The following is a 10,531-nucleotide window of genomic DNA, read 5'->3' on the forward strand; positions in this document are numbered from 1 at the left end:
AGCATTTTACCTATCATAAGAGCCTTCCTTTTTATCAATATGCCGTAAAGGGAGAACAACATTCTTAAACCATTCCAGATTTGGAAACATTGTTGATCATTCAATTCACTTATATTTCATCTCTGTATTCTGCCTCATCTAATTTGTCTACCTGCATTGGAATTTATGCAGGTAGAGCATAATATTCCAAGTGAGGTAATGTATTGTTTGTAGGCTAGAGTTAATATTTTTGTACATAGGCAAACTGATGCAGTTAGAAAAAAAAGGAGAAAGCTAAATACAAGTTGTAAACAATTCCTCTATTTTTTTTTACATATATGTTTGAGTAGACAATCTGTGATAGCAAAGACTGTTAGTACTAGTGTCATGTAGGGAATATTACAGGGAAGAGAAGACAGAGAGAGATGATAAAAGTAGTTAACTTCATAAGGGAGGGAGTGAATGTGGAGAGTGAACAACAGGAACCCAGCTGAGAACCATCAACTTCCATGGTATGAATTACTTAATTCCTTAATAATCAGGCCCTAAATGCCATAACCATTCGTTCTGGGGACCAGTCAGAATCAATTGAGAATGAAAGGCGAAATGTCTTCAGTCCACAGTATCAGGAGTCACTTTTTTGCTTCTAATTTTCCTGTTCTTTCTTGAAGTAAGTAGCACAGGATAGAAACCAGTCTAACTGCGTTAGAATTTAAGCAATGTCTATCCTAAATCTTAAATATCATTGTATTCTCTTAATTTGTCCCAAATGTTTCCCAGATACACATTTTTCTTTTTTTTTTTTTTTTTTTTTTTGCTTATGCCTAATCATTGCCTCTCTATTCAGAGTAAGGTACTTGGTAGGTGTCTTTTGAAAAGAAGATTATATGGCATTCTTTGAAGGTGTAGAAACTGTGGGTTTCCTGTTGCAGGTGAAGGATTAAAATATGTCTGCTGAGTGGATTTAGTCATTGCATCATTTAATTTGGAGTTATGTAAGAAGCTAAAATCCCTTTAGAATTTAATTATATCTTTGAACATTGTAGTTTTGTATGCATAAAATTTAAGTGTGGAATTTGTCTTGCTTACAAACACGTTTGAATGTGTTAGCATTAAAAATTACAAGTGTATGTTGATACACAATTTTGGAAAATGAATTTTAGGAACATGTAAATGGAACAGTTGTCACTTTGATGCAACTGGTGCCAATGTTCAGAGGGAAGAAAATATGGTAATTCCAAAAACCTTTTATTTCCTTTTTGTCTACAGGAAATTTCTTTCCCTATGACATTGAAAAATACATCTCTCCTTTATGACTTTTCACCTACATCCAGGTGTATCTGGAATCTGTTATCTTTCCTTCTTGATTCTACACTTGACCCTTTTTCTTTATATATATATATATATATATATATATATATAAAGAATAAGAATAATATATATGTATGTATATGTATATATATATGTATATATATTTATGTATATAAGCCTTATTCTTTGGGGTCTTAGTAAGGATTGTGAAGAGGAACACAGAATCAGCATATTGCTGATACTAATCCTTCTATGTAGTCTTTGCAACCCAACCTGAGGTTGGTTTTGTTTTGTTTTTTTTTTCCCCTTTTCAGTTATGGTGGAAATGACTATATACCAAAGAACTGCATGAAATTTAAGGAGTACACATATATTTGGAACCTGAAGTGCTGACAAGTTATTTTTATTTGTGGAAATGGGCCAAGAGAGGAAAGATGTCCAGAGACATAAGAAAGAGTATTGTATTTTGCCAAGCATATGGATCTTTAGAGAAACTAGGAGACACTTAATTTTGTCAAAGACAGCATTCTTCTTCCAGTCAGCACTGAGACAGTGGCTTGCTGGGAGACAGTACAGCTGTGTCCTTGAGACATAATTCTAACAGCTGTGGACATGGTTAGCAGAGCTACACTGGGGAATATATGCTAATTCCATAGTTCAGAAAATAAAACTCTTCATATTCCTCTCCTCTTATAACAAAGATGCAGATTCAGATTTGGAAAAATCAAAAAGCTTTACTTTGCCTAAGTTTCTTTGCAGAATTGAAACTCAGAATAAAGCTGGAGCTTTGTCTTTGAACAAACATAGAACCATAAGAAGCAATTTGTTTTCCTATACTTTCTTTTAACTATATACATATTGCCTTTATTTTAGTTGAGAATATGTAGCTTGAATCTCTGGTTGCCCCTTCTTATGCAACTAGTCTGCTTAGTCAAGATAACTAAAAACTGTCAGTATAGAAACACTTAATTTGTCTGGTCTAAATAAAAGTCTACAGGAGAGAGAGGTGTTAGCAGGTGAATTCTTTAATAAATTTTCATCCCTGATTACTTGAATTATTAGCTTCACTCTCCACTTCCATGTGTTTTTGTTGTTGTTTGTTTTGTTTTTTAAATATCTTCTTCCTAGACAACACCGTATTTTATTTTCTGTTTCAACTCAGACTGTGCAGAAGTGGGTACAGGGGAATAAAGTTCAATCAGCTTGCAAAGGTGGCTTCAAGCAGCTACCAAAGGCTTCCTCATCCCTGATTAAGGATAAATATGAAGGAATTCAAACAGCAAGTCTGAGAAACTGAAATACAACTTTTCAGTTGCTTAATTTTCACTAAGCTTGGAGGTCCTTTTATTTGTGACCTTATTTTGTAGGACAGTAGATTCTGTACATACTCTACTATAGTACAGTAAATACTCCATCATATAGGTATTCAGCTTCAGTTTCTGTGCCACCTTGTACAGAGTGTTTCATGTAGGTAGTGACTCAGTATAGTACACTTTCAAACTTGAAGAAAACTTTTGCATAGCAGTTGGAATACTTAGCAGTGAGTACAAATCTTGGTTCAGAAAGTACTTATGTATTTTAGCAAGCAGACTTTTATATCTCATTTTATGTCAGACAGGCAAGGTGTTATTCCAAAGTGTGTGACTTTGCATTCTTTCCTATGACTTTTTAGCCTATTTAGAGTCCTCAAAGCTATCTGTTTTTGATGCATTGAGTTTCTACACTTCCTGTATTGATTTTTGGACAGTACTTTAAAACTTTTACTAAGTGCTGAATTTCTAGTTGTCAGGTCTAGAAGACTGCTTTTCTTTGTGATCATTATAATTTCCTTTGTACTTTGCTCTGTTTGCCTGTCAGATCACAGTTGCATACCGAAGAGGAAAAGAGATGTGATGAGTTTGCTGTGGTGAAGAATGAGAACAAAGAAGAGAAGACAACACATCTTGCTCAACTCAGTAAGTTATTAAATAAGTATTCTATTGCATAATATTTTAGAAGAGGAAAACATTCATTTCATGCCTATACAGATGACAAAAAAAATGTTTTTATTCTTTCAGTGCTTATTGAAACTTGTTTTTTCCTCAGATATATAAGGAATATTTTTGTAGACTTTTTACAAAGATGAAGTGTATCACCCAAAATACACAGGCTAAATGTGGTGCTATACCTGAACTGTTTTTTGTTCTTGAACTTTTATCCAATCTACAACAGCATTTCTTTGATGACTGTGTTCAAAATTGCCCTTACATTTAAGTAAACCAGTTATAATAAATTTGTTATTTACAATGAAAGACACTGAATGCTTAATGGAAAACTAATTGTCACAGATGTTTAAAATTCTGTTAAAAATACAATGTAACTGTATGAAGTTATATGTTAAAAATTGTATTGTAAGATCTATAAAAATTCATTAAAATGCTATCTGTGCAATGATGGTATGTTCTTTGAGACAGAAGAGTTGATTCTCAAAGACATAGATACTGGAATTCTTTTAATTAGCTTAGTTGCTTCACCTTTTAAAGCATTATTATATTTCTGTACATTTCTTCCCTGAACTGTGAATCATGGTGTGTACAGATTTCAAGGATAGCAGCAAGTGACCTAACTCTGAAATAAGAAGTTCAATTTATCTTGTACAGCTAATTGTACAGAAATGGGTTTAATTAGCCTAGATAGAGCCCCTTGCCAAGGGAAGCACGCTGTCTTTGTTGACCCAGGCAAGTACCTCTGTTTCACGTTGCGGAACACTAATCCAGTTGCTGAAGGTTGCTCAGTGGATAAGAGAAACAGCACTGTATAGTGTGTTGCTCTTAGAAGCACAAAAATATTTGTAGGTAACTCCTCAAGTACAGTTGTATCATAACATAAAAATAAAACACATTAATTGAACTTGTAATATGTTTTCTACCTGAATCATTACCTGACTAACAATGCTATTTCTACAGAATGCAAAATCTTTTGCTATTGCCTCTATTTCCCAATTTAGGAAGGAAGGGAGGAAGGGAAAGTTTTTTTTCTCTGCTTCGTTGTTTTATCCATTTTCCTCAATACTACAGAAAGCACAGGAAGAAGTCATGTCCTGAAGGTCACTTTGTACCAAAACAACTTAAAAATAATAAAAACATTCAATAGACTAACACATGTTCTTTAAAATTTAAAGTAAATACAATTTCAAATGCATACTATAATATATTCAAAAGAGCCCCATTGGTAAGGGGCTCGGTCTAGGCTAATGAAACCTGTTTCTGTACAATTAGCTGTACAAGATAAGTAGAAATATATTCTATTTCATAATTTATTCTTTTATTACAAAGTTTTATCACTTACCGACACCCTTATTTTTTATTAATCAGTTCCAGTTTTCATTGGAACATGAACATATAGAATATCCTATCATTATTTAAATGTTACAATTAAGACTTGTAGTCAGTGGAGTATTATAAAAATATAAACAAATAGTATTTAAAATGTTTAATCACTTACGTATAGTAATGTGGATTTAATTATTCAATTCAAGTTTGATTACTTTCTTGAATAAAAGTAGTTTGGGGCTAAGCCTTTTGTACACATACAAATTGATAGCAGGTAAAAAGACCAAATAAAGAATAATGACTTTATCTGACAAGCACTTAATAGGTTGTAATGTTTCATAAAATTTTGGAGGCACTTAAGTCCCAGAGTAACCTTTTACATAATACGAATATAAATAAACATTCATTTCAGTATTTCCTACATTATTTTAAAAGCTTAGCAGTAAATGGAACAATAAATAATAGGTGTTTATGATTTAGTTTACAGTGAAAATGTATATTAGCCTAAAAAAGTCCTAAATTATAATGATATCTTACTATTGATTATTTCAAATGTCTCTTAGGAAGCCCAGAACACTTTCTTACTTCTTTCTGGAAGCTCAAAACTTTCTGCCCTCTGACTCTTCTGAGAGTGGACAATAAAAATAGCAGGCCCATGTGCTCTCCAGTGCTACCCTGCAGTTTCTGTACTTTTATCACCCAACCCACAGCTTGTGGGCACACATGCATGTGGGAGGGAGTGACATATACCTGGCTCTCATACAGTCATTCATGAAATGGGAAATGCAATTTTGGACTAATGCGATGTAGGGCACTTACCTGACAAGAAGTCAATTCTATAAACTTGCTATCTGAACTGCAAATGACACTGATTGTTTATGTGTTCTTTTTTAAAATGTATTTTATCTTCTTATGTTTTGGAAGAGAAACAGCATATACTTCTAATTCTCATGCTGGAGCGAAGTTGAAAAAAGAGGACGCAGCATATCAATTTATTAAAGCAGTATGCTTTAAAATGGAGTAGAACTGCAATGGATTATTTTTCTAAATTCAGTAAACTAGACTATTGTTACATATAGTAATATGATATAAATTTCAAAGAATATCAGATTTTAAAATATAGTTCTTCTTGATACTTTGACCCTTATGTTTATCCATAAAAGTACAGATTTATTTTTATTTAAGCTGACATGCAGTTTTCCTTTTCATGAATAAAAATAGGAAAAACAAACAAAGAATGAAAGGGAAAAAAAAAAAGAAAGGAGGAAACTTATTTACTATTCAATATCTACTCTTCAGTTAAGGATAGCAAAAATTCCAAATATATCTGTATTTTTAAATTTGAAACTCTGCTGCTTTGTTATCTGTTATCTACATAGGTGACCATGTGTTCTCTGATTTAACCTCAAAAAACTGAGATCATTCCACATGAGTAGCCATAGCTGAAGATGATAAAGAATTGCACAGCTGGCATCACAGGCAGTTTTTCACTCTGGGTCATTCAGTCTTGTTATGGAAGAGGAGATTAAACATTTTGAACAAGAGAATTAGAATTCGGCTCTGAATGTGCAGTGTTGCACATGATAAATGGTCTGTAAGCCAAGCATGCCACTTGTGTTGTAGAATTCTTTGATAGAAACGGTAGGCTAAATACTTAATTTATTCATAAATTCACCCTTAATTCAACAGTATTCTGGATGTTCAAGGTCTGTTACATCCACATAGTGTTTCACTGAAGCCAGAAGCTTCTGTATGGCTACAACACCCTATCTGTGAGTAATAAATGGAAGTGCTGGAAGTTTGAATGGTTTTGGATGCCATATCTCCTTGTCCTATCTCTTTTCATTAAACGTTTCTCTATCCAAAATACAACTTCAACAACTGTTTCTGATCTTTTAATCAGAAAAGGAGTACTAAAGTACAAAAAATAACTACATCACTACTGTTCCATACAACTGTTTCATTCTGTGGAAGAATGATCCTCTTCTATCTCTGGCAAGGGAACTTGAAGTTTTGCAGTCTTTTACATCACATTTACTTCAAAACAGAAATAGAAAGATATTAAAAAAAAAAAAAAAGAAGAAAGAAGAAAGAAAAAAGAGTAAAAAAAGGGAAAGCAAAATGAGGAAAGACAACGTTAATGATATTCAGAAAAGATGTGGAGATAGAAAGATGGGTGCAATGGAGAATGGATCAACAAGCACAAAAGGAAGAACAAGTAATGCTGGAAATAACTAAAAGAAGATTCAGTTTGGATAGAAAGTACAAACAGAGGAAATATAAGGAAAACATACATATTGAGGAAAATGAAAAGTGGTGCTTTTAAAAGTGACTATATTCAGAGCACAACCAAACTACTTTTCATGTATATACATTTCTTATGCTTTCAACAAAATCAAGATAAAGCCTAACTTTAATCAAATAAATTAGATATTTGGATATATCACATAAATCTTTCATTTGTCAGTAGAAGATTTTGATCGTAAAAAAATACACAGAAAATGTGTACATATCATGAATTGCATATTAGAAAATAAATAAATAAATAAACAAACTGATTTCCAAGGCTTGCTTCTGATTGAAATCTGTAGAAACATGTCATGAGTTAGTTTTTGTATGGTTTGGCTCAGGTTCAAGGTTGTGAGACTGAACACTGCATGGGAGATTTCATTTAAAACATGTTGAAATCAATGCACTTTTTAATTGAACAAGGACTACAAAAAGACATATTTTCTATACATTTACTCCCTCATGCCTGATTTTTATTTTATTATTATTATTTATTTATTCATTCATTTTTAAAGAGATGTCTGAAATCATGACGGGCTAGAGACTGCTCCACTCTGGTTCTGCAGAATTTGTCCCAGAGGCATACCTTGAGCTTTTCTCCAGTCCTCACCTACCTTTTAGTCCAGTGTTTCTATTACATCTGTCTATACATTTACCACCTCCTGTGACTGGAAGGGCGTTGTCCCTTCCATTATCCCTTTTTTTCCTGTGCTACCCAGGAGACTTGCAGTCCTCATGGATGATTTTTTTTTTTTTTTAATTTGTTATTCTGTCAGCAGTCAATTCCACATTGTGCAATGTAGACCTGTATAAACATAATCAAACAAGCTCCAAACTGGGATATCAAAGCTCGTTACCTTGGACTCAATATTGTGCAGACAACGTATATGATTTCCAGGTCCAGAGCTGTCATTTTTTAAAAAGCACTGTATTAGGTCTTATAGAAGTAAGACTTTATTCAGAACTGTCTTAGGTGTTGTTAATATAGTATTGCACTGAATAGTAGGTAAACATTTTAGAGGAAGCCATTATAGGTTACATATTACAACTACAGCTGATATGCAAAGTTCTAGTGGTTCTTCATAATCTCCAAAAATCAAAATCATTACCAAAAAAAAAATATCTCAGAATTGAGTTACAGAACTGAAAATCCACTCAGATTGTTAACAAGTCTTAAGGTCTGAATTTTATTCAAGGTTCCCATTATCATCAATATGTTGTTGAAGGTTTTTCATAAAACAGGATTTCTTGAATCACAGTAAAAGGTGATACAGGAATATACAAACTGAAATCAACATGAAGATGCTGACTGTGTACTGAATCTTGCAAAATGTGAGTATAAAAAGTATTTAAAGACAAATCATCCTGCGTTACATCATGCTAAAAAATCATAAAATAAATCCACCAAATACAAGGCACCAGTCAACATTAACATTAATGATACCTGTCAATGTTTCCAGGAAAAATCAGACATGAGATATGGGAGTAGCATTCTGTTTGACAGCACTCACAACAGTACTATAGCAATACTGCTATTACCTACACATCTGTAAGACTAGTCTACTTGGCACAGATTAGTGTCTGCTTACAAATATACATGAAGAAGAAAAAGTGTTTATAAATAACATCACACTCAGCCAGGGATTTAGTCTTGTAATTTAGTTTAGTAGTTAAATGCTCTTGTTCTAGTTAGTTAATAAAACATCACATTCAAGATTTGAATCAGCAACCTTCCTTACATAGAAAGAAACCAGTGCATGAAGTAAGGAAATAGTGATACACAAAAGTTTATGTCTCATGACAGATCTTTGATTTATAGCAGATAATTCAGTAAAGAAACTTAACATACCAACACCAGAAAATAACAAAACAACATAACGTAGCTTATGTGGCATTGATCACGTGAAGTCTATCAGCCATCCAAAAGAGAAACATTTTTTTATCTTTTTCAAAAAGATTATATATTATACTATAGAATATATATAATAATATATAATATATAATAATAGAATATAGAATATATTATAGAATACATTATCACTTTATGTAACTCTAGGTGGATTAATTACCTCTCCCTGGGAAAGAAATGAAGAGATAAGCTGAAGATGAACAATTTCAAAGGGACACATGATCAAGCTGTCCTGAAAATTATTCTTAGCAAGTTAAAAAGCAAGAAATATAATGTCTCGACCATTATTCAGTCTCTATTTCATTAAAACATAGCCTGTCTTTCAATAAATCTCATCTTGCTAAAGTGTCAAACACAAGATACATTATGTGAAAGCTTCATTTGACAAATCTATTCTGCAGCATGAAATACTGCTGTTATTAATTAATAGTTATAATTATGGCTATATCTTGTTGAAAAAAATGTTTCACAGATTCATATCTGATATTCCTCTTTCATCTTAGTGGTGAGTATTGGTATTAAAAACATTATAAAAAAACATGCCAGATGTTCCTAGTCATCTTCTTGTCATTCTTGTGTTCGTAAATAGCTTTTAGGAGAATTTGTTCTGTGATCCTCCTGGGACTGAGATATAACTGAAGTTCCTCAAATACTCCAACTTGCCCTTCCTCAAGATGGGTTTGGGGTTTGCCTTGGGAACCTTCTCCAGTCACCATGAGCATTTGAGAATAATAAAGAACAGTCTCACAGTGACATCCTTTAGATCCCTAAGAAACTTGGGATGTGTCTAAGCTGGTCTCATGGAACTACATGCATCCTATTATCTTAAGTTCTCCTTAACTTTTTATTCCACTACTGTGGGTACTGCTTCACTCCCACCAACTCCATTAATATACACCTCCTGGGAGGCCTAAGGGTAAACCTTATCTGGAAAAACTGAAGCAAATAAAATCTATGGAACTTTGTCTTTTGTGTGTTCTTTGTCAGCACTTCTTCTACTCCCCCCCCAACACAAACACACACTGCTCCACCCTGAAGCATGTGGGCTCCAATTTTCCTTAACATTTTTTATTCATCTGCTCTGCTCATATACTCATAGAAGCCTTTACTATTGCCCTTCACATTCTACCCTAGTATCAGCATTAGTTTACCCTAATCAACCCATGTAAACACAGGAAGTGTTTCTATATTTTGCTTGGTATCCCAATCAAGTTTTCACTCCCCACAATCCCCCCCCTCCCCAATACACATACACAAATTGGCCCACCACCCTTTTAAAATAAAAACTGAAGTATTTACACAGTGTGTGACTGAAATGTCTGAAAGGGTTGTTGCCAGAAAAAAATGATATTGCTAAAGAGGGAGATGACTACCAGTTAGATTAAGCAGGGAATGACAAGGGAATGGTGAAAAGCTTTTGGAAAAAAAAAAAAACTGCAAAAGAAAAATAAAAGGAATGTGAGTGTTTCTGAGAATGGGGAAAGATGATGGAGAAGCAGCAGCAGCCATCAGGGAGGTCTGTCCCTGCTGGCAATGTCGTCAGTGCACCTTTACCCTGCCCAGGCAGTGCAACATCTCCATTGGGTGCTGGGAGCAGCCTGCACCCAACAATGGTCTGACCATGCTGGCACTGCACACAGGGATCCCAACTTGGGCTGGGTGTGGAGGCATCTCCTCAGGCAACCATTTGCCAGTGTGTGGACAGATCTATTAAGATGGTATGGAATGGTAA

General features: G+C 33.8%; 1 long non-coding RNA gene across 1 annotated transcript; it reads left to right on the forward strand.

The window, feature by feature from the left end:
- Positions 1 to 219: 219 nt before the first annotated feature.
- LOC310879797 lies at positions 220 to 7,130 on the forward strand. The gene is made up of 3 exons (XR_014571116.1): positions 220 to 649; positions 3,148 to 3,245; positions 5,981 to 7,130. It is a non-coding gene; the product is annotated as an uncharacterized lncRNA (long non-coding RNA).
- The last annotated feature ends 3,401 nt before the right edge of the window (positions 7,131 to 10,531 follow it).

This window comes from Anser anser (assembly GCF_964211835.1).
Source record: "Anser anser genome assembly, chromosome: 1".
NCBI classification, from domain to species: Eukaryota; Metazoa; Chordata; class Aves; order Anseriformes; family Anatidae; genus Anser; species Anser anser.